Source organism: Cupressus sempervirens, chromosome 7 (assembly GCF_028749045.1).
Source record: "Cupressus sempervirens isolate cs-2001-9-10 chromosome 7, ASM2874904v1, whole genome shotgun sequence".
In the NCBI taxonomy this organism is placed as follows: Eukaryota; Viridiplantae; Streptophyta; class Pinopsida; order Cupressales; family Cupressaceae; genus Cupressus; species Cupressus sempervirens.
Window position 1 is genome coordinate 786633579 of NC_143124.1, and position 24027 is coordinate 786657605.

At 38.5% G+C, this 24027-nt stretch overlaps 1 protein-coding gene across 1 annotated transcript in view; it reads right to left on the minus strand.

Annotated features, from left to right (window-relative positions):
- Window positions 1–1349: 1349 nt before the first annotated feature.
- Window positions 1350–24027, minus strand: part of LOC149549705 (uncharacterized) — a 55817-nt gene continuing 33139 nt past the window's right edge. The window contains exon 2 of the mRNA XM_089792990.1: window positions 1350–1881. The gene's annotated coding sequence lies outside the window, so the exon portion shown is untranslated. The remainder of the gene's footprint in view (window positions 1882–24027) is intronic.

The following is a 24027-nucleotide window of genomic DNA, read 5'->3' on the forward strand; positions in this document are numbered from 1 at the left end:
GTAGTATATATCATTTATGAATTCCTTTGGTAGTTGTATCAAACTTGATTGATTACATAAATCCACATCAATGCACATGCTTTAATAAACTTTTCAAACATATTCAGAACACTTTTAACACCGAGAAATTCATCGACAAGATGCCAAGGAATTGGTGAAGAGGTGTAAAACAACATCAGAATGCTCATAATCATGTGGACACCGAGGAATTCACATGGCAAAGAAGCCATAGAATTGGTGAAGAGGTGTAAAACAATATCAAAATGTTCATAATCATGCAAACACCGAGGAATTCACTTGGCAGAGAAGCCATTGAATGGTGAAGAGGTGGAAATAAACCTGCAAAAACAAATAATGAAATTAGATTGGAATAATAAATAATTAATAGCTCGTGCATGTCTCGATAATGAAATCTGTTATCAAGTTGAGTGGTGGTTATCGGATTCACGAACCCAATTGAAATCCTTGGCCAAGGTAGTTATAAGCATATGTACCAATCTTGAGATCACTTGTTTGTCCATAGATGTCAGTTATATAGGTATAACTAATGGGGCACTCAAACCACCAGGTAGCTTGGATGGTTAGACTAAAGAACATCCCAAGCTCGATCTCGATGTAGGGAGAGTATGGTTCGAAGTTGGGAGGTTAAGTCTATGTCAATACTTCTCCTCTCACCAATGTCGAGGCTTGAACAACAAGATAAAGGGATTCTTCCGTTATTTATGTATGTTTCTTTTGCACTGTTACTTTCAATCCTTTGAAGAATAATCGATAGATTAGTTTTCTAATAGCATTATTTGAATTAATATATTAGTTGATATAGAAGTTAGTTGTTACTTTGTTTTCAGCTGAATATGTTATCAATTAGAAAAGGTTAAAATGTTAGCAATGTATTTATTTATTTATTTATTTATTTTGATCTCGTTATATCAGCTGAGCATGAAATACAGTTAAAAAAGAAACAGTTACTTTCACTGTAGTTAGTTAATGGAAGTCATTGTCATATGTAATGGAATCAGTTACTTATTAAATCAGATTATTAGGTGATTTAAATTGGTTATGAAAATTAGTTTGTTACAACAAGGACATTTATGTTCACCAAGAGAACATGAAACCAAAGGACCTAAACGAGATACATGAAAAAGGAAGTTATCTTGCATTTTAGAATAAGTAAACTCACAGAATTTCCTACTTACTTTTGAAATAACAGAAGTTTACATCCCCATTATAAATTGTTCAAAAACAAAAATTGAGGCCAACTCATCCTTACTTAGAGGGGAATGCTGAAGTTTGATGTATATAAGATCTCAATCTTAATAATCACAATATACAGAACCACATCCACACCATTTCACATGCTTATTTTCATTGTATTGACTCGTAGAACATCAGCAGGAACAAGGACATTTATGTTCACCAAGAGAACGTGAAACTAAAGGACCTGACTGAGATACTTGAAAATGGAAGTTATCTTGCATTTTAGAATAAGTAGACTCGTAAAATTCACTACTTAATTTTGAAATAACAGAAGTTTTCATTTTCATTGTATTGACTCGTAGAACATCAGCAGGAACAAGGACTTTATGTTCACCAAGAGAACGTGAAACTAAAGGACCTGACTGAGATACTTGAAAATGGAAGTTATCTTGCATTTTAGAATAAGTAAACTCGTAAAATTCACTACTTAATTTTGAAATAACAGAAGTTTTCATCTCCATTATAAATTGTTCAAATACAAAAATTGAGGCCAACTCATCCTTACTTAGAGGGGGATGCTGAAGATTGATGTATTTACGATCTCAATCTTAAAGGTCACAATATATAGAACCACATCCACACCGTTTCACGTGATTATTTCCATTGTATTGACTATCAGAGTATCTGCAATCATGGTATTCAAATCATTACAAAGCTGTTTAAAAAACCATTACAAATATGTATATCCTCCTTGTAAAGATGAAGCATATCAAAATAACACTTGAAAACAGAAATTGACAACATGTGATAATACTTCACAACTGAATATGACTGGATCAGGGAAAAGAAAAATAATGTGATTGGCCAGCTAATAAAGACCTATCACGATATGATTCACAATAAACATGAATGAACCTATCAAAAAACAATAACATGAATGAAAGATCACTTCTGACTATTTTCAAATTTGAAAGGTCAACAACCAATATATAAATTATATCCTTAATGGCATGACTAATAACACGTTAGTATTTATAAGCCATCCTGCCGAAATGATTTCAAGTAAAATTTTAAAAGCTGGGACCATTTTAAATAATATGGTAGTTAGAAAATTTGGTGAATCAACAATCACATCCTATTTTTCCTACCGAGTTTTAATGAAGTAAACTTGTGGGTGTCTATCACAAGCTTTTGGCAAGACTAGCAAATTTTGTGCCAAGTACTCACAAGGTACTTAAGGAGTCTGACCCTGCCATTTGCACCTATGCATGATAAACATCAATAACACTCCAAAAACATGGGTTTGCAGCTTTAAAAGTCCTGTACACTCGTGTTGCACATGCATCTGCATTACAGCAATCTAGAGAAAATTGCATGGATGTTTAGGAGACTCAAAGGATGATTTTCTGGAGTCTGTATTTCAGATTTGCAAGGTAGTTGGTTTTTTTCTTCTTTATATTCATAATTTTTTTACATATTCGATCTTTTATAGCATGCAAAATTTACAAATTTTATTGCTTTGAATTGAATTCAAGTGATTATTTTCCTGCATTTACGATTACACAAATTTGCGTAAAAAATTTATTTTTTATTTTATTGAATATGAGGTTCACAGAGGCATTGGGGCATCCCTTCGATGTCTAGTGGACCGCCAAGTGTCTTTTGAACGTCTTGTGGATACCTAAGCATCTCCATGACACAAAGATGGAAAAGATACTTGCAAGAAGACGAAAAAAATGAAATAAGTGCCTAAACCCAAACCCTAATGCCTTATGAGCCCCACCCAAATACTAAACACACTAAAAACTTACATATAGGACCTTAAGCCTCATTTAAACTCTAAATTTCTAACAGCAGGTTGTGAGGGGAAGAGGAAAAATAAGGATTCAGGAAGAGTAAGAGGAGCAGTGATGCCAATCCACATGTTGGTTCAAAGGATTCAAAGCATTAGTCAAGCCTCATGGTAAGCAGCAGTGATGCCAATCCACATGTTGGTTCAAAGCATTCAAAGCATTATTCAACCCTCAAGGTAAGCTCCTAGTTCTTCCATGAATATTTTTTCATTTTAGTTTTTTTAATTAATTTCTTACATTACTAATTCTTGTTTACATTTTTGCAAATTCCAATTTTTAATTCATTTTTTGATATTTTAGTTTTGCAAATAAATATGTAAATACCTTGCTCAATAATAAATATGTTCTTGAATTTTTACTATTTACCGTAAATTCTCTCTGTATTTGCTGATAAGTAATCTCAGATATTCGGGCTAGACAAGTATGCTATTTGTGACTTATCTTCCATATGTTGCAATTGACATTCATTGATAACAGAGAAAGGGCAGAAGATTTCAGAACACTGGCAAATAACTTATGATCCATATTTCTGTATTGCATAATCTGAAACTGATAATGTTATTACATATTGCATCACCACAGTTCCATTGTATTCAGATACAGGAAGAGTATACTGATAGCAAAAATAAACAAATTGCACCCTCTTGTCCTCACACCATAATACTGACTAGAAGTAAGAAGGAATTAATGAATGGAAAAGATGAGTTATTGTTCTTCCCACACAGTGCCAATGAATCATAATGGGCTGACTCTAAGATAGAATGCCTTCAGTTTAGAGGCATCAAGCACTTACAGTCACAACACATACCCTGCCACCTCACATCCATGGAAAATGACACACATTTGAACCAGGAAGAAACTAAATTCTAAGCCATGAGATATATCTGCATGCAAGCAAGGTATGTTGCTAATAAAAAATATGACAGACAACAGATAAAGAAAACCCATTGCCAGACCATTATCTGCTCGGATAGAAGTTGCTCTGGAGAAGGAAGGTCAACATGAGAAGGTGAAAAGCCACAAACATGATTGTATCAAATTGAAACCATCCTCCTTTAAGCATGTTGTTCCAGCCTAAATCACAAGGTTTGAGTTCGAGTTCAAGTTCGAGTTGAGTTCAAGTTCGGTAGGGTGAAAAAAATCGAAAAAAAATTCCACCTAAAGTTCGTCTTATATAATTTTCAAAAACCTTAAGTACATCCAATAAATTATCAAAATAATTTATAGTTAAAAAATGATTTGAAATAAAATTATTAATTAACATGTTAATAAATAAACATACCAAACAGTGTTCCGGGACTCTACAAGTCCGAGCAGAACTTTGCCAATCTGAGGCAAAGGCAGCCTTTCCAAGGCAAATGGCCTCTGGACTCTGACTCGGCCAAGTCCTGGCTTGCCAAGTCCAAGGACTCTACCGAGTCTCAAGCCCAGGGCTCTCCCAATTTTAATTTTTTTCAAACTTAAAAAATATATATATAATTTTTTAAAATTTAAAGAGATAGAGATTTCTTGAAGGTGTTTTGTTCTAGTGTATATTAATTGTGAAAATGATGTTGTGGTATGTCACGAATTTATTAAGGATTGAATCTTAAATCTTAAATCTTCAACTTTATATTATGTTACTCTGTTTTTTTCCTTCAGAAATTTGCTGTTATACTTAGATCTATGCAAAATTGTGTATGAGTCTATTTATCTCAATTATTATGTATTTGATGTTAACTGACTAAATGATGCATAAAAAAATTGTTAAATCCTTAAAAATCTTTGAATTTCATGGGTTTTTTTATTTTCCGAGTCCTGGCCGAGTCCTTGTCCCATAACTATGATACCAGATAATAAATATTAATGTTCTAATTAAAATATATATATAAATAAAGTAATCTAACAATAAATAAAAATAATAGTGAATGGACATACAAAATAATAAATATTAATATACTATGGATCAAAAAATATATCTTGATATAGTAAATAATTTTTTTAATATTCTAATTTCTAACCAAACTCGAATGCTTTAATATTGTTCAATGTTAAACAAATAAATACACCATAAATTTAAATAAATTGAAACCTAGTATAATAAATATCTACCACCGCTGCATCTGCTCGAACGGAAGAATACAACATAAAGAAGCGGATGGTAGGTTTGTCTCTCCGGTTTTGCTATCAAGAAGGATGGATCTACGGATAAAGCCACTACTATTAGCAGCCAGGGGCAGATGGCACAAGTCTCAATTTCCTTTCAAGAAGATATCAGCATCACTAGATTTGACCACACTGATGACGAATAGGGCATAAACGAAGGGGGGTGATCTTTTGGCGTCTGTCGTAGTTGGGTCTGCTCGAACGGAATCAACAAAAACTACCCGCTTTGGAACTACTCCTACCTTCGCAGAAAGCAACAACTGTTTTATTGGCCATACAAATTTAAGCTGAATTTTAACGAACTTTTTTCATTTTTTATGAATTCGCCGAAATTCGACCACGAAGCCAAAAATTCGACAAACTCTGTGACTTAGGTTCCAGCTGATCTCACTTCCAAATATATCCACAAAATATTTATTCTTGTTGACACCAAAGTCACATTACCCGTCTAGCAAAAATGATAGAATTACCAAGCTGCCAAAAAGTGTCTACCAATAGCAATAATAAAACAGATTCAAGTTAAGCGATAAAATTGGCATCTTTTCCTTCTTCACAAATATTTATCAATGAATGAGTCTGATGTCAGATGCAGTGGCAATAGAGCATGAGCTCGATATCAATTATAATATTTCATTCAACCTTAACGTCTTCAAATAATTCCTAGCATATGTTATGTATCTCAAAGATAATCAATATGAATTCCAATTTGTTCAATTGAACTTCACTCACAAAACTCTTTTAGACTTAATCTTATTTATCAAATGCAAGTCGTAACAAGCTTCCAAACAATGGTATTTATTTTACTCTAAGTTGCTGATTTGGGTCCGAGGACGCATTCAGATTCGAGTTTGTGGGTTCGAGCAAAAAAAAATTCCCGTTTGGATTCATAGGTGGGTTTGTGTATATATATATATATACAAGAATATATATATATATATATATATGCATTATATATACAAAAAAATCAGAGAAACTCACGGATCCTCCTGGGTTCATCATGGGTCCTCCTGTATTCGCCATGGGTCCTCCTCAATTCGCCATGGGTTCGTCTGGATTCGTTGTGGGTCCGAGCAGGGTCCTTCATTTGGACTATGGGTCCGCTCGAGTTCGCGTTCACAAGAGAACCCATAGTCCAAATGAAGAGCCCTACCTAGACTCGGGCGCGAACCTAGACCCGGATCTAAGCAATAGGGTCCAAACCCGGTAACCTAGATTTTACTTAGTCAATAGCTTGTCCAAATGAAGGACCCTACCTAGACTCGCAGCAAACTCAGGCGTGAACCCGAACCCACAGTCCAAATGAAGGACCCTGCCTAGACTCGGGCACAAACTCGGACCCGGATCTAGGCAATAGCGTCCGAACCCGATAACTTAGATTTTACTTAGTCAATAGCTTTTCTAGCGCGAACTTGGGCGAACCCACAGTCCAAATGAAGGACCCTGCCCGGACTTGCAACGAACCCGAGCGTGAACCCAGTACCTTAGATTTTACTTAGTCAATAGCTTGTTCTCCATTAAGAAAGCGTTCATTCCTAAATCAGATCTTAGAAATTGTTTTTCATTTGAAGAACACTGCACAAATTTCAATACTAAATATTATACTCCAATGCAAAATCTATGTGACTCTGCCAAACACGAGCTAGGATGGAATCTTTCACAATGGATACTGATCTTCCCAAGAGGTTTTCATCTTCCATAAAGGTTGAGTTGGATCAAATCCACAAGGGTTTCAATCAGAGATTAAGAATAAACTTCAACATGTCTCAAATGAATCCCTCACTGCTCTTTTATAGCCCACAAGAGAAACTTTTCAAATCCTCCTTTTTGAATTTTTGTCTTCTTTTCATTTATTTTCCTATTTCCATCTTTAATTTCTATTTCAGCTTGGGAAAATAAAGTGGCATTTTTATAATTTTCCATTGACATAAAAGGGGTCTCACTTTAAACTTAGAAATTAATTACTTTATGACCTTAATAATGAAAATTAGTCGATAGGGTTTGTGGCTAGGGATTGTAGAGGTAACACTCTGATGACAAGGGCAAAGAGTATCAAGGAGAGGACTAATAATGTAGCTTGGAACAAACATGAATACAAGTAGCAAGAGATTGCAGCTTGAGAGGATTTGAAGGTGGCTCTACAGACACAAGAAACTGAGGAAAATTGGGCCATGGTAGCAGTGACTAACTAGTTATTAGGGCCCGTTTGGTTACTGTTAACCATTTTTGCCCCCCCCCCCCCCCCCCCCATTTGTTCCACTAATTAACCAATCTCATAGAACCCAGGGTGAAAACCATGTTTACGTCCATTTATTGCCATGCAAACCTAATAGGGATATGAAAAAACATTGACTTTTCCTTTATATCCCTAAGTCTTTTATCCTTCGCATCGAATGAATCTTTCAAGTTGCGATCGTGTGAAGGCCTTTTTTCGCTTTGTCACTGCAATTTATGTCTTAACCATCAAATGGGTCGCGAAGGTGCGATGACAATCAAGATTGCAGTTAGTGCACCTTCGCTACTGCCTGGGCTAACATTCAAATGCAAGTTGTGAAGGAGCAAAGTGCTATGGTCACAAAGCATTTATGCATTATGGGATCTCAAGTTGCAAGGTTGCGATTCAAGGAAACAATCAGGTTAAATGGATGTTCACATCTTCGCATGCAATTAAGACTAACCCATGGTCAAGGCTGCGAGGGTGTGAGATGGCTTGTTCGTGACGTCGCAAGGATAAGTGTTGAACCCCATTTTCTGGCTGCGAGGAAGCGACAAATGGACATGTGTCTTGGTGGGCCCGGTTCATGAGAAGTTATTTCATCGCATTGTCGCAAGGGCAGTTAATGTAACTAGTTTCGAAGGAGTTCATCAAATGAAAGCTGATCAATTGAATCGATACAACTCCATTGAAAAGATTCAGTATTTTAAGTTGCGATGGTGCGACAATGAAGAGTTGCAATCAAATCAAGGGGTTTCGCATCTTCGCATGCAGTTAAAGCTTAACCTGAGTTAAGGTGGCGATGATGCAAAATGTCTTGTTCGCTCGTTCACAAGGTTAAAGGTATGGTTAAGTTCCAAGGTTGCGACGAGGTGATCAACAGTTGAGGTTGGTCTTTGCAACTTCGTAGGTAGCAAAACAGTTAAGTGTTCTCAAGTTGCTAAGCCGCAAAAAGTGTCATGCAGTCAGGCAAAGTGTTTTCGCACCGTCATACATGAGTCAAGGCAAACCTTGGTTAATGTTGTGAAACAGCAAAATACCTTGCGCGCACCTTCGAAGGGTTAACATCGAAGTTAATGGGATAAGGTGGCGATGATGTGATGACAGTTAAAATAGTTGGCTTCGCATGGTCGCAGCGATCATGGTTAAGGATGTGGACTTCGCATGGTTGCAGGTATCAAAGATGCAGTCAGGGTTCCAATTGCGACAGTGCAAAAATTAATGCTGACGTTTAAGCTCATGACAGTCGCAGTGTCGCATGCATTTTATGTCACACTCAGTTTCAGGTTGCAAAGAGGTGACAGTTAAAAACAAAGGTGGCACAACATCGCATGTCCCAAGCAGGCTTTGTATTGGGCAGTTCCAAGGAGCGACATGGTTAAGAATGAAGATATTGCATCATCATGTAGTTAGATGGGTTGTTAGGCCCTAATTGCGTGTGAGAGGGCTATTTCATGTTGTTCGCAGGGTCACTTAGGTCAAGAGGATATCAACAAGCGGGTTGCAATTTCACAGGTTCAAGCAGTTAATCAGAGAAAACAAGTCCTGAAGCCACAAACAAAGTAGGCACAAGTCAATATGATAGAAAGAACACAGGATGATGTGGCAAAATACTTAAGAGGCATAGGGCCACGTGGTGAGGATAGATGGTTGACTCCATTTGACCTGATGACATTATCGACTTGGCGTATCGAGAACACTATCAAAGACAGCTCTTTAATGGCAAATCGATCCTTTGATCATCTACAACCACTCTTTGGTGTTCTCCATACTTGATGATGCAGTTTGCTTCCTTCTGCCGCCTTGGGTAATCCATCTACCCTACCATGCATTTATGGCTGCCCTTTTTGCCCCCGCAAAGCCAAATTTGCATGTAAAAGATTAGATTTCCTATATGGGGACGTGCATATGATCATGATCTTCTTTGATTAGCAATTATTGCTCTTCTGCAACTTTAAGCTCAGTGGTTGAGTTTGAACTCAATGTAAACATCAGAGTTATCCATGAACTCTATAAAAGGTAGTTGTAAATATGTTTTGAGGGTTCTCCTCTGTTTTGTTATGTCTACTTGCAGTAGCCTTATGCTCTGCAACCGTATTCCTTGCTTTCCATTAATGAAATAGCTCTCTTCTTTACCTCTTCTTGCCATTCACAGTTCGTGCATATATTTTGCCTTGTTTTGAAAGTTTCCTTCTAGTTTCTAAGGTCTATATGTTGTGTCTAAACTATCAATGATTGTTGTATTGTGAAGATGTCTTTCCATTCAACACTTGATCAGTTCTAAACCTGCATGTGATTTTTTTAGAGTAGAATAGAGTTAGGATTTGTGTATCTGGGCTTTTAATTGATGTTTTGTGCAGTTGTGGGCAGAGTTGTAACCGTTTCAATTAGGTGCATCCCCCCGTTTAGATTAGATTAGGTAGTTTGATTTCCTGCGTCTCCTTCTCCCTTTTCCTTCAAAGAGAAGTCAGATGCATCCAGATTGTAAGTCGGCCTTCTCCGGAGATTTGACCTCAAAGCGCAAGTCCCACACTTGGAGGTCGTTTCCATGTTACACAAGGTCACTTGAGGGTCATACCTCAAGCAAGGGTGGAGACTTTTGTGTCAACAGTTACCAGAATTGGAAAGGAATTAGCATTTGTAATTCTGAAAACTTTCTAATCCAGTGTTTGGGTGCGCAAAATCGGAATTGAAATTTGGAAAAATTAGAATTTGATGTCCTCGTTTATCCCCCCAAAAACAAAATTCCATCTTCCATCAAAATAAGTGGAATTGATCAAATTCCCATTCTAATTCCAATTTGACAAAAACAATCATTGGAGAATAAGTTGAAATATACATTTTTTCAGGTCCAATTGAAAGTGTTAGTTACATGTTACCAGCGCTGAAGCATTCAATTCAAACCCCCAGTTTCCTCATGCTTACCACCTTGAGCACAGGTACATATATATAGTTTCACAGAAAGCAATGCAGAGGATTTCTTTGCACTGCCGCAATGAATGAGCCAGATGAAGAAAGAAGTGGGGCGCGAGAAAAAATTCCATCATCTCTGGACACAAGCAGTGATGTCAAAGAAGCCGGCATGGCATCTGCCGTTTGAGTGGGTGGATTTTTCCAGCGATTTAAAATGAAGAAATTGAGCGCAGCAAAGGTAATGTCTGTGTGAGATGGATGCCTGTGTATTTGGATCAGAAAAAGGGGAATAAAGAGATGCTAAATCTGGACTTACCCTCAAAACTGTATTGAAATTTGTTAGTATTATAGTGGGTATGATCCTAATTTGCAGCATCAATCGGATTTTCTACTTTGTATTTTTATGATATTCTTTACTGTAAGAGTTGATTTGGTTCTGATGGTGTTCTGTTGTATGGGGATGATCCTGCTCAGAATTTCTTGCCGGAATATTTGTGCATCCGATTTAGGAACAAGGCCAGTATGCTAGCACCATTTCTTGCAATATTAATATGGTTTATTTTTCATATTTTCATTTCAATATGCTCGGTGTCTCATTATACAACAGTATGGCATTGTGTAATGACAATTGGTTATTCCCCTACCTCTTTGACTGCTGTGTTTGATTGAGGTTAATTTAATACACCAGTAAGCTCCAAGACTTGCAAGAACAACTATGGATGTCCCCAGATGTGTTCATTGTGCTATTTCATTCAGTTAAAAAATTTTAAAATGCTTATTCTGGTTAGTATTCCAATTCCAGAAGTGTGCAATCGAATGGAGGAAATGTCTATTCTCATTATGAATTCTTGGTGAGCCAAGCGAATCTGGAATAACAAATCCAAAATATCAAATTCCGGCAACCAAATGGGCCCTTAAGGGTGCCGAGAAGACAACAGAAGAAAAAGGCAAGACGAGCTAGGCAAACGATGGACACAAGGGGATAGAATAGACGGTTTTGGTGAGTGGGTGGGAGTTTCTATTTCTTTTTGGTCAATTTCACAGGGAGGATTTTAAAATTTTGAGATGTGCCTCTAATTTGGTGGTATCGAATTGGATGCTCAAACTGTGACATGTCAGTCAAAGGGGATTAGCGATTCCATTAGGTGTTGGAATGTGAATTGTGGGCATGGTTTGTATTTATGGGGTGGAAGTCACCATTTTGGGTGTGTTTTTCTCGTGGATGGATGCACTATTGTTGTAATTCATTATTGTAAAGATGTACATTGTAATCACTTTTAAATGATTAATTAAATATAAACTATTACCAACCAAAAAAATATTATTTTCAACTTTTTGATGTTCAAACTTTTCATTTTGTCAAATTAGGATTAAAGCTTTTGAGTATCCTCTCTTTCTATGCTTCGTGCAACCAAAAGAAAAAAGAAAACCGAAATCCTTGTTCAACAAAGGTTAAGAACTTTAGAACAAAGATTTCTATTTGTGTATCCTCTATTTACTTGAAGTAAGTTATATAAAAAGAAAAACCTCGAATCTTAATCCCTTACATTATGCATAGTTTGAATTTTATTTTAAAATTATAAATTATAAATTATAAATTTATATCATTTATTGAAATGTCACTACGTATGATCTCACAGCATAAGCGAGGGTGAGGTTGAGCTTCAAAAGATTGAAGTTGAAAATGAATCTGATTATCCACATGATGAAAGTACAGAAGCAGAGGGGTGAAACCACAAGTTCCATTTAGAGTGCAAATACTAGTTGCCCTAAAATACTGCAAAAAAATGCTAACAGTCTCTTTGATCCTAAGTGCCCTCTACACAATTTGCCAAAAAAGTTACAAATAAAGCCTAGTGCATTTGGGGGTACTAGCTTGTGGGAGCACCACTTTTGTAAAGCTTGAAATTCAGGGAAGCACTACTAGAGTTAATCCCCGCTCCTTCACATATGAGGCTAAGATGTAGATATATGGGAGAAGGTAGGAAAATTCAGTTATAGGGTTGAGATAAGAAAGTTATTGATAGGGAAGAAAATGTACCTACAAAACCATATTTGTCTCCAAGGTCAACAGGTCATCATAGGCAGGATTCTACTACATCTACTTCACAAAAACAGCCAATTGCACATATTTTGGCTTTTTTTACTTCAAAGACAACAAAGCCCAGAAGGAAAAAAACAAGTTGGCATGTGCTATTAAAGGATGAGGCAGATGATGTCATTCGCAAATTCTTCTTGCCAATGGCATTCCACTGCATGTAGCTCACTTGTCATTATAAGGAGGCAGTGGCGAAAATAGAAAGGGTGGGACCATCACTTGTTCCACCAGGTAAGACTGGATTGAGGACCAGATTATTAAATAAGAATTACTGCAATAATAAAATTTTAATTATAATACATAAAATCTTACATCACAAGTGGATGTAGCATAGTCATGGATGGGTGGGAAAACATTAGGCATTATCCCGTCACTAATATCGTATGGTTACATGTATAAAGAGCCATTATTTTCCAAAGGTTGTTGATTGTCAATGCATCACAAGGATGTCAATTTTTCAATCGTAAATCTTTAAAGATGCTGCATAGAGGAGGTTGGGCCACAAAATGTGGTCTAAAAAGTGATACAAATGCAAACCATGTGTACAAAGCTAAAGGGAAGTATATTGAGGCAGCTTATAGACATATTTGATGGATTCCATGTGTGCATGCCATGAATACAAAGACATGAAAAACAAATTATGAAATCGCTTGTTGAATGATTAAGAGTTATTAGTAGTCAAGTTGTTGATCCTGTTTGTTAAAATATAGCTAGCTGGCTGTGACAGTTTTCTGCCACACTCTTGTTAAACTATAAGTGTAGCTCCTTTGTAGAAAAGCTGTCAACCCAGACTGTTCAAAAGATTGAAGATTGCAAATAAGATCCAGATTTATCAAAAGGATCCACCATCAAAGAAAGTAGTTGCCAATTGGAGAACAAAGGCATCTCACAGGAATATGTTTGTCATTGTAGAAGCTGCCATTGAAGAAAGAAGACTGCGGCAGCTAGCAAGCTGCAAGGCATAGAAGACTAGCAGTATTTGTTGACATTGACCTACAAGGACATGTGAACAAGAAGATAAAAGCTTAGCTCACTGATCTTGTCATGTTTTTGTACAAGCAGATCTAAAGATTGAACATGACAATGGGCGTACTCATTGCCTGAAACAGGAGGACAAAAGCACGAGAGGTCACTCAACTTCCTCTCTTTAGGCAAAATAACGGTGTAAGAAGGCACAGGCAAGATGAATGTTATAGCTGGGTGTTGCCTTTCGGGGGTTTCCTCCCAGAAGAACTGGTGTTCATGAAATGCACTTGCATATAAAAATAGTTCTGTCCCTTCCTACACTGCAACTGTCGTATAAATATTGTTCCACTCCTCAGGTTGGCCCATGGTATCAACTATTGAATAACCCAAAATGTACATCATAGGAAAGCATGTTAGCCAAAAGAAAAATTATTATTAAAAATATCCCCACACATTACCTAGTTTGGCCAGAAGCAAGTCAGCCAAGGCGTAACCATTGAATAATTGACGTATTAATTATTTCGTCTATTGTTTATTACATCATTTTTTAGTTCTTTAAAATTGCTTGCAAGTAGGCTGGTTGACCCAGCCTTAATCGGGGACACCATACCCTTGCCTTAGCTGAATTACCTCCTGCAAAAGGCTGATTAAATCTACCAGCATTCTATTGGTAATTCATCTCTTAAAATGCGAGCCATCTCTACCATTAATCCCTCATAGATTATTGAGATCTTTTGTTTTTTCTATTGGCTCCTTGCATATTTTCTTCATTCCTATCCATGAATCTGTATTAAAAGAGTTTCCATGGACTGGCAAACAGAATGGCTCTAATACCAATGGAATGAACATAGTGCTTTTCTCTATCGACTGATTCACAGTTTTAAACCAACACATGCATGTGATAGTTATAACAGCAGAAGTAAAACCATGACATTTGCATCCCAAAACACTTAGATCGGATAATATACTCAACTTTGCATGTAAATCTCAGTTTATTAAATGCCAGAATAGATCAAACAGTAATTACTGAAATGAAATCATCATAAAACAATTTCGAGCAACACTGATTTCTGCAATATAATCTAAAATGTACCAAAGAGATTTGCAAATGATACTGTCACACTACTATTTACTTGCAAAATAAGTCTAATATAACTTATGGAAGCAGATCGCAATCCAGACATGATAAACAATGGATCCCAGAAACTTCAAGAAGAATTCATTTGCAGGATTTGCACTCTCAGAGGAGTTGCGGTACTTTTCTGGCAGATTTTATGTACCAGGTTAGTTACATGCAAAATTATGCTCGATCTGCTTCAATACTTGAGTGAAGCATTTTATCTAGATGTGCAGATTGGTAAAGCCATTACTGTAACGTGAATGGATAGTCTTCTTCACTGCACCTTAGGATTGGTGCAGCAACCCCCTGAATTAACCACGGGCTGTTCTAAAAGGAATGTGCTTAGGAGTTAACTACACAAAAGAATAATTTAGCTACAACTAAGAAGAATGTGCTCAAGCAAGGTTTACATCCTACCAGTAGCATACTCTAGCTCAGGTTTTGTCCCAGTTCACAAATGAGTCTGCATTTTGCAAACTGAGAATTGTATCAACTGATTGTGCTACCTCTTATACCCATATGTTGGTGCCAAAAACCTCTACACAGGTCGGACACCAACCAAAACAACCATCGATTGGCCCACTCACAAAACTTTTATTATTATTGACCTATCAAAGGGCCGATTAATCCTGTTAGGACTATTTTCTGTGGTGAAAATATCCCCTTAAAATTCTTTAAGTTTGAGGTTTCCCATTTGTGCATTGATTGAGAAAGTCTTGTTTCACAGTTGCATATCTTGCATTTCTTGTAGATTTCATGCATATCATCATGATAGGTATGTCATCCCCTTCATATTCAGCTCATTGTTCAATTTGTAACTCCATACTTGAAGACTTGATTGGTTTAAGGAAGTCTCATTTTCAGTATTTTGCAAATCTGCAAACTTTGCCCAAGTGCCAAACTGCACGAACAGGCCCAGTTTATGATTGAATATTTTGAGCTAGGTTGAGTGTCATGGCCTACTGATTTAGGGGTATGCTTATATGGTATCGAACAGTTTATCTTTCAAATTTGAGACCTCCACAGTCAGTTCTGATAGGTTTTGCCTCTCCTCGAAGTTTTGTGTTACATTCACTCTCGCTGATTGCACTTTCCCAGAAATTGAAGTTGCCTAGTTTGAAGTATTGCATTTTGGGACCAATGATTGGTGAGACTAAATTGATTGTTCCCCTGCATTGTACATGTTAGAGACATGCCATATATAAGTTTTGAGCCAATTGCAAATCTGAAGGCAATTTATTCTGGTCTGTAGGTGATTAAAGATAACAAAAATCTAAATAAGAAATTCACTAATTTGCTGATTCGGGTTGGGGGACAGATTTGGATTCACGGTTCAGGTTCGTGGATTCACGAATTATTACTTTTTCCCATTTGGGTTCGTGGGTGGGTTTGTGAGTATATATATAAGAGAAACATGCATAGTTACAAAACAAAGTCATTTCACAGTATGAATAATTGTTGCTTGATCATTGATCAATGCCAAATGTCAACGATAAAAATTAAATTAAATACTTTCTTGTTAATCTATCTTCATGATTGTAAAGAAAATCATACATTGAATTACTAAATTACAAAACATAGACTAGTTCATCAAATAATGAAGTTTGAAACATAATAATAGATGACAAGTGTTTAGTAGTTTATCAATGATCATAGTGTCAAATGCCCTTCAAGGGTCAAATGGATCATCAAAAAATGAGGGATCAATGGCTTCATCCCCAGCTGCAACTATATCTAGATCCTCATCATTGGAACCCAAACTGGTTCCACTAGTCCCAGATGCTGCTATATCATCATCCTCCACCTCAACATGAGAGATTAGATGAGTGAAATGTTTTTTATTAAGTTTCTTTTAGAGTCACATTAAACAAAAAACTCTTTAAAGTTGCTTTATTTCACACTTTGGACCCTACTGCCCTGGGTCCTCCCGGGTTCGTCGTGGGTTCACTGTGGGTTCGCCCAGGTTTGCTCCAGCAAAGACCGTGCAAACCCACAGTCCAAAATAAGGACCCTGCCTAGACCCACAGCGAACCCGGACAGGAAACCAGAGCTGCGCGGACCCAGACCCGAATCCAGGCAGCAGTGGACAAATCCGGCTTCTTACTGATTAATTTGACAGAATTTTAAATGCCCCTATTGTGGTGCTATAATTTGCAACCAGATATTTGTCATGATGGATCAAGTATACCCCTGCATTGTACTCGGTACAAATATTCATTCTACCCAGTTTCAAAACTTGATCAATTTGTTTGCTTTTCAAGGCCCGTTCCATATCCAATTTATTCAGATTATTCAGTGGTCAAAGTGCACAGTTTAAAGGGCCGACATTGTGGATTTGTAAAATGTGACCAATTGACTGTTATGCGTTCCCAATCGTTTCCCTGTAGTTAGTAAATACATCTGTGGGTACACATATTAGTGATGCTATACCTTGAGACCTTCAGACCTTCAGATCTTCATTAAGTCAAAGTTGTTGATTCATTATGCTGGTATCTTCATATAACAGTATGCAGAATTGTGCCCTCTCAAATTGTTCATCTGCTATTTTTACCAGATTGATTTGATATGCAGATTTTTGCTTTCTAACATTATCAATAACAAGGAAAATTGAAACAGGCAACTTCAGAGATTAATAACTTGTGACCTGGGCATTGTCACGAGTTGCTTCTTTACAGGATTAATCTTTGTTGACCAAAGAACGTGCTTACCAAATGCCAAGCCCCAGTTATATGTTTTTGTCAGTATTTAAGGCCAGTTAACAGGGCAGTTTCATTTGTTGTGTTACTTTGAAAAATGTTCAATGCAAGGGTAGGTGATCAATTCATGATCACATTTGATCAAATCACTCTGTGGGGTCTCCAGATGATCTTCTTTACAGGTCAGGTAAATTCTTTTTTTTAGTCGGGTCCCCAGGTGGACTCGATTTGCATTATCAGAACATGCTTCAAAATCATATGGGTTGTGTGAGAAAGCTATTTTAGCAAGTTTAAATTGGAACATGTGATAGTGCTGAGGTGCACTATTAAATACATTTAGGAGGAGTCGTCTTAAGTTTCAAGTGGTAAGCCATTTTGGACCGGGAGAAGTTTCCTTTCTAAATGGAATGCCACGCAAGTAAAGAGCAGCCATGGGGCGGCTTTTTGTAACGAATGAGGCTGGCAAGTTGATTACTTTCTCCTTTGCTTGGAACTGATCCACATCACACAGAAGCATTAAATTGTTTTGGGAGAAATGCAAATCATAGATTGCAGTGAATGAATGTATGATGGCACCATTTTGCACAAGTCAGAGGGTTTGTTTTGCAAATCTTGGAGGAGGGTGGCGCAAATATGCAGTTGTTCGAGGGGGAACTCTGCTTAGTTATAATTTACAGGTAGAACAAACATGTCGGCATTTCTTTCAAGGATGGTCTGCGATGATACGATAGGGGCTTTGATAATATGGCACCGCCAGTCTTTGGCGTGGTGCGCAGGGGCTAGTTTGGCTGAAGTGGGGCAGCCATGGATTTTGTGAGTCCACACATAAATGAAAGGGTGGAGCCATTCTGCAGAAGGAATAGGAGTCGAGTGCAGGTTCAAATGGGTATTCGAGTGTTGGACTTTGTAGGGTGGTGATCTTTGGCAATGCCGTTGTGGCAGAGACCCTACACAATCTGATATCACTTGGGAAAGCATTGTTTTTGTTGAAAAGAATGCAAAGTAAATTTGCAAATTGAATCAATGTGATTACCAGGGATAGAGCCATGGGGAACATGAAGTGAATGGGAGAGAGTTTAAATGTAATTAGCTCTGCAATATCCACTCTCGCAGCTACGCAAGTCAAAGTCAGCACCATTTTGGGGCTCCAGTTCGGTGATTTATTGAGGAAATAGTAAAAGCATGTATCCCAAATTGCTCGTGTGGGTTAAAATAGTTTTTTTAATAAGCATTCACCTTATTACTTGCCAAAAGTAAGCATTTTTGGGAAAGGACAAAGCCCGCACATGGGGCTAGGTGGGCCAGTTTGGAGGTTGACTAGGGTGCCAGATAGAATATTTTGGAGACATGTGGCAACAGTCAGACTCGATGTGGTGTCTGATTGGCAGTCTGACAGCGAATAAGAACGGGGAGCATGGCATGCATACCAAAGCAGTGAGATAGGCCAGGCAAGACCCGGGAACCAAGTAGTGCGCTCCCGTGATCCTGCGATCCGAGATGGCAAAACAGTGACATCATCACGGGATCATGGGAGGACAACAAATGGCAATGTGGGCCATGGGTAGATGGTGATACAAGCAACAAGTTGGGTGGTAAATTGTACCCAATTGGATGGGGCCATGTAGCAGAGGACGGAAGCAGTCAGTGGGACCCATGTTAAAGATTGCACAAGATCAAATGGCTACCTTGATTCTGTGATTAGAAGTGCTCGGTTGTAATATGCGCAGGATCACGGAATGCTGGGTTGGCGATGATGCAGGCAACTCAGGCAGTGACGTAGGGACCTGAGAACGAATAGCAGAGCAACATGCGGTGGAGTTGGCTAGATGGTGTTGATGGTGCAATATGCCAAGGTGGAGATATTGCAATGACGAGGTGATGCCCAAGTCACGTAGAAGTGTAATTACAGGCCAATCAGGGCCTGCCAAGTGGCAGTCTGAGTTGACTAGCGTTGACCAAGGTTGTACTAGGCCTAAAATTGAGCAGGAATGCAAAATCTGAAACCTCCAGGCATTAATAAATAAACATTCCCAAAGGTAATCTGCTAAATAAATTAAAATATGATGGGAAATTGTTTAGTGATAAAAACTTAAAATGTGCATTGACACTCATTACATAATATGGTCAAGTCAGAATTGAATATAGTTGGGTTGAAACAAACTAAGGTAAAAGGGTAAAGTTAGAAAACTGTCATATCTGTTAGAAAACTGGTAAAAATTATGAGCAGCAACAGAGGGCAAACTGTGCAGGAAGAAGGAAAATTAAAAAGACAGACCAGTTTTAGAGGATTTTTAAACAGATTTGAATGTGGGTCTTTTCGGAACTTATCAGAGGCTTTCCAAGGATGATTTTTCTATTGTTGAGGGCCATTTTGGAGAGTTTTATTATTGTATTTGCTGACTTTTTAGAAAATTTAACTGGGGTTTTGTCCTTGATTTTCTCTCGAATTTGGGTTGTTAAGACAGCATAATGATGAGAGTTAGAGGCCGTTGCAAGAAGATGATTGAAAGGAATATTTGGTTGTTGGTTTGTTGCAACAAAATGGCAAGTGTTTCTCAGATTGAAGAGCAGGTGTTTATGGTTAGATAGATAATGATGAGGATAAAATACAGAAAATAGAGGAAGAGACAAGTGTCCATGGCAGCTCAGATCCGGGTTTCTCTTCTCCCCTACATACACTCAGTTTCTTTCTTGTTTAGTGTTCCAGTCTTTGGTTCTGGATCTGAGGACCAGTCGCTCCAATTTTTCATTCTAGTCAGTGTATAATGTCTTGTGCAATCTTAATGTTGAAGGTTTTGGTTCACTTTGTTGTGTGTTTGGTTTTCAGCTTCTTGTAATCCTCTGTGTCAGTGAAAGCAAATCAGTTGTGTGAAAAAAATTGGTAATGACTCTTGAGTGTATTCAGCTATCTTTTAGTCATGAAAATCAATGGTTTGGGTGATTGTTATTGCACATTTACTGTGGTAAATATTTCAGTTGTTTGTTCACATTCAACGAATGTGTTTAATATCTTTCAGCTGCACAATGAAGATGGTTATATGATCCTCAGGATACTTCAAAAAGTATGTTATCAAGGTGTTCATGAGAGATCTCATCTTTGCAATGCAATGATGTTGTGTAGATTACTGATTTTGCATTTGGTTCATTGTCACTGAATGGTTGTTAGCTTGTCGATTCCCAATGGATAAGGACCAGCCAGCTAGATGCAAGTTGTGCAAACCTTGGAAAAAAATCAAAAATATCTTTAGCTTCCAGCATAATTTATTGTTATCTCTCTGATTTCCGATCCTGCTGCTGCTGGACTTTCCTTTCTCTCTAATAAAGTTGGTATCTCAGACATTACCTTGGATAGATGCTGGTTTGGTACAAGGGATACCCTTTTCATCAAATTCTTCTCTTTTTCAGATAGGCTTCGTGCCCTTAGAGCAAAGAGAAAGTTGTTCTCTCTCCCCACTAAAATTTATCTAGATGAAGATCTTACGAAGGCAAAGGTTACAAAACTCAAACATGCTCGGGGAATTGTGGCAGATGCTAGGCGTGTTGGGAAATGGGCTATTATTAGGAATCTTAGAGCAGTGGTTCGTGACTCTCCTCCTACTGGTTGGGTAGAGAGGACAACCTCTAACCCGGCATGACAGTCCCGATAGCAGTCTAACAAGAGGAAGCCCCCTTCTCTTCTTGTCAATTGTTGGAATGGTAATGGCTCTTTATGGTTATTACCGGGTCTTTTTCAGGATGTGGTGGGGTCCTCAGATATTTTGGCCATTATTAAGACTCATGGTAGCCCCATGCGCCCTCTTCTAGGTTATCCTGGTTATCAATGGCTGTCGGTTTGTAGAGATGAGGTTAGGACTTCTGGTGGGGTTCGTGGGTCCGAGGGTGCGGCTTGCTTGGTTCGGGATGATATTTTCAGTTTCACTTCAGTTGTTCACTCTAATGCCTTTGCCAAATTTATGTGGGTCCGGATTGGTCGGCAAAAATACCGACAGAGAGATATTTTCATTGTTGTTTGTTATTTTCCTCCGACCTCCTCCCCTTATGCCATTCATGACCCGGAGAATGGAGATCCTTTCTGTGACCTTCAAGAGAGCATTTCACAGTTTGAGGCTTTGGGTGACACTATTATTCTTGGTGACATCAACACTCGAACCAGGGATCTTCAAACTTCGTTGTATGATCGTGGTTTTGATTCACAATACACTTCTGAGTTAGACCCGACTAATATGGGACTTCAGCGCACCTCGGAGGATGTCCTTGGACTGCTCTCAGGTTATGGCCGTCACCTCCTCCAACTTTGTGAGTCTTCTGGGTTGTTGATTCTAAACTGCTTATCCTTCCTTCTTGGATCGGACCTCTTTATCTATTGGCCACACTATGGTGGTGCGAGTGTTGTTGACTATGTCATTTCCTCTCATTCCTTCATTCCTTCCATTCATAGCTTCACCATTTCGCATCTCCCCTTGGCCGATCATGCTCTTCTTAGCATTTCTATTTGCATTTCACCCCACTCGTCGCACTCCTTCCAGCGTTCTCATTGTCCAGCTGTTACCGTCTCCTTTTTTACTCGATTCCATTACTCTGAGAGCGATGGTGAGCTTTTTATCTACCACCTTAGAAGACTTCTGACACCTGCTAGGTTTAGTGAGTTGCTTGCTGCCTCTGACATGTTTGATTCACTGGCCTCTACCATCTGGGATCATGCTCTCCTTTCTATTCCTCATCATTCCCCTACCTCTCTCAGAGCTAAGCGTCAGAATACTTGTCCTATGAATAAATGGTTTGATACTGATTGCAAAGCTTTCCATCGCTCTGTTCACGTTACCTTTGAGACTCAGTCTCCTACCTTCACCCATCTACACCTTTCTTACCTTCATTTTCTTCGCCACAAGAAGCATTCTTTTTCCTCTTTTCAATGCAGAACACTTTGTTCCACGCTTATTCAAAATCCCCAGATCTTTTGGCATACCCTTTCCCTCGTTGCTCCCCCTTGTCCTCCATTCTTCACTACCACTCTCTAACCTCCCATATTATTACGCTGTATAACATTCCTAGGCAGCCGCCTCTTCACTCCACTCCACCTCCTCACTGCCATTTATTCTCCTACTCTAGTGTTATTGAGGCCATCAGAGCTTTGAGATACAGCAGAGCAGCAGATGAAGAAGGTTTTCAAGCAGAACTTTTCAAACTTGGTGCTTCGGTTCTTGGATCTTACCTTCGTACACTCTTTAATAGAGTTGTTTGCACTAGGTTTCCTGAGTCCTGGTCTAGGCATGTGGTTTACCCTATTCACAAGTCTGGGCCTGCTTCTGATCCGGGTAACTATAGAACTATTATGATTGGACATACTTTTGCCAAACTTTATGCCATTGCTCTGAACACCATGTTATCTAGTGAGTTGGATAGAAGACGCTGTAGAGCTAAAGGGCAAGTTGGTTTTTGGGCAAATTATCAGACTATGGATCATGTTTTCATGTTGCAGACTATCATTGAGGAGGCTAGGCACCGCTCTCAGAAGGTTTATTGTTGTTTTGTGGACTTCCGTAAGGCTTTTGATTATGTCCCTAGGTTGGCCTTATTTCAAGAGATTGGGATCTCAGATATGTTGTAGACTGCTATTATGAGGCTTTATGAGAGGGTAACCAGTAGGCTCAAGACTCCGGAGGGCTTTTCTATTCCGATTCAGAGCACCATTGGGGTGAAGCAAGGTTTTCCTCTTTCTCTTACTTTGTTTGGTTTGTATATTGATGAGTTGGAGGATTTCCTTGTGAACTCCTCTCAACTGGGGGATGGATGCTATTTGCATCAGGTTTTGATCTCTATTCTCCTTTTTGTTGATTATGTGGTTCTCTTAGCCTCTTCTCCTAACAGCTTACAGAGACTTCTGGATAGTCTGGCTTCTTTTTGTGACCAGCGACAACTTGTGGTCAATTTATGTAAGACTCAGGTTATGGTCTTTAACTGTTTAAAGACCTCTCATCTTCATTTCTTCTTTTAGGGTCATGAGGTTGAGATGACTTCCTCTTATATGTATCTCAGTGTGAAGTTTTCAGGGCCATGCTTTAGCTTGAGACCAGCTATTCAGTCCAGAGTTAATAAGGGCATGGGTTCGCTATCCATACTCTTGTCTGGCATACTGTTCTTTTGTTGAGATTTTGAGATCTGACACCTCTACTAGGTCTCGTTGTTGGTACGCCCAGGCCAGCTCTTTGTTGAGTTCGATTGGTATTGATATAGATCGTCTTCCTCTATACCAGTGTTCACTTGATGCTCTTGCTCATCTTCTCCCCTCACGTCAGGAGTTGAACGAGCATGTCAGACAGGATATTTAGAGACAGTACATTACCACTACTTGGAGTAATCCTCTAGGAGGTCTATAACCTAGAATGGCCTTCTATGTTGAGCATTTTCTTGTGATTCAAGATGGTATTACTGTTCGCCCCACTTATCTCTATCGGCGCTGGAACCATGCCTTACGATTTTCTTTAGGCTCATTCAGAGTTGGTTCTCACCGCCTCAGGGCTTGGACTGATCACCATATGGATCGGGCTGATAGGGTTTGTAAGTTGTGTACTTTGGCAGAGGTTGAGACTGAGATCCACTTCATATTTCGAGGTCCGCTTTACTATGAGATCAGAGGGAGATTTTACTGCCTTTTCAGAGAGTGCTCTTGTCTTTCGATGTTCTTCAGTTATATTGATCAGCGGTGTCTTGCACTTTATCTTCAGGAGGCCACCCATCTTCAAGAGATTATCCTGTAGTCTTTTATACCTCAGGGGTGTACTTCGGACCAGCTCATTACTGCCTTTTTCTCTCCCTTGTCTCCCCTA